The following is a 1,755-nucleotide window of genomic DNA, read 5'->3' as shown; positions in this document are numbered from 1 at the left end:
TTTTTTTTTTTTTTTTTTTTTTTTTACACAAGGGAGAGATTTGTTGGTTTGATCATCATCATGTACGTGTCTGTACTCATCATCATAAATGGAGAAATAACTCAATCTATATGCACACACAAAATGCATGAGGTTCATATAGTTCTCTTTAAATCATCTTTATGATACAACCCTATACATTATTCACATGTTACTCTAAGTAACATGCATGTATTGGCCTTCATACATTCTCTATCATTAACATTAATTAGGGTGTGTCTTAAAAAGTCTTAGAAAATCATTGTCATAATGTATCATGACATTTAATATGTAAACATCATTTTAATATGGAAAAACATTATATTAAGTATCTCATCATCATACCTCTTAAATCATCATATTATCATATATCATCATCATATAACATCATCATATAACATTATCGTATAACATCATATAGCATTATCATATAACATAGTCACGTCATCATATATCATATAACATATTCACATTATCATATAATAGCGTAAATGACACGTGTAAGGGTCACTAGACACGTGTTATCATACATAAGGCAAGTCTTCCGACTTAGCGATAGTAAGACCACTTACTTGGTTGACCTTAGCTGACATTCTCCCGAAATTCGAATGCTTGTTGCTAGATTAACATTGCTCTACGAAATTATTATACTCAAGAAGTCTCGCAATCATCAATTATAATTCTAGCGTGGGAATTGGCTCACAAATTTTGTATAAAATAATTTAAATTTACTCTTAATAATTTAAACTAAGCCTAATTTTGCTTAAAATAATTTACCGTTACTCCTAATAATTTAACTAATTATGCATAAATAATTTAAATTTGATTCCAAAAATTTAATCGAGCTAAAAGGTAGTCTTTAAATGCTTCAATAAAGTTGATATTAGAAAGAAATGGTCCTATCAGACTCAAGTTGGATCAACCAAAATGCTGGCCTGGAGCTGTCAAAAGATGTATTCTTCAATCAAATCGTTAAGGTAAGATGATAAAATGAAGTGAGGAACCTCCTTATAGTAGAGGTCAATTCCTACTTCTCAAACTTAAGAAATGTGGGAAAATTTCCCGTTCTCCTTTTTTTTTCTAATTTATCTTTTAGTTATTACATCATATTCCTCTAAAAAAACTTTTGTTCTCGAGAGTGTTTTAAGCTTGGAATAATTCGGCTCTGGTCTATCTAGTTGATGAAATAAAAAAAATAAATAAAGAAAAAAAAAAGATTTAAGTAAACAAGGAAAAACCTTACCTACTCCTCTCCAATCATCTCCTCAACTAACAGCCCCGAATATCTCCGGGCAGAAAGAAAGAAACAAAAAAATAAAAAACGTCAAATTTGAGAAAAATGAAAATGGCTTTAAGCGCAGTAGACAAGGGATCTCCCTTGGAGAGAGATCTTGGTCGGTTTTTACTGTAAAACCTATCTCATAATTCTTTTTTCTTTATACTAGCTTTACCAGAAATTAAGTTAGAATTAGATCTTCGTTCTTTTCTCCATTACTAAGATCAAGTAATTATCCGATCTCATTTCCCATATTCAATTAATTAGATTTTTGTTAAGCATTTTAAGTGGTAAGAAATAAGTTTAGAATCAATAAAATTTTAGTTGACAGTTCTATAAATCAGTAAAAGATAGGTGGTCAAACAATCGATTAAATTAGAGAAATATTTTTATAGAGTTCAAACTTGAAACGGATGTCAATGGGCTCACATAGGTTGATTTGATTTCAAAGAAAAGAATCG

The sequence above is a fragment of the Cucurbita maxima genome, unplaced genomic scaffold, assembly GCF_002738345.1.
Source record: "Cucurbita maxima cultivar Rimu unplaced genomic scaffold, Cmax_1.0 Cma_Scf00051, whole genome shotgun sequence".
Lineage (NCBI taxonomy): Eukaryota > Viridiplantae > Streptophyta > Magnoliopsida > Cucurbitales > Cucurbitaceae > Cucurbita > Cucurbita maxima.
Note: the sequence above shows the minus strand (reverse complement) of the source record.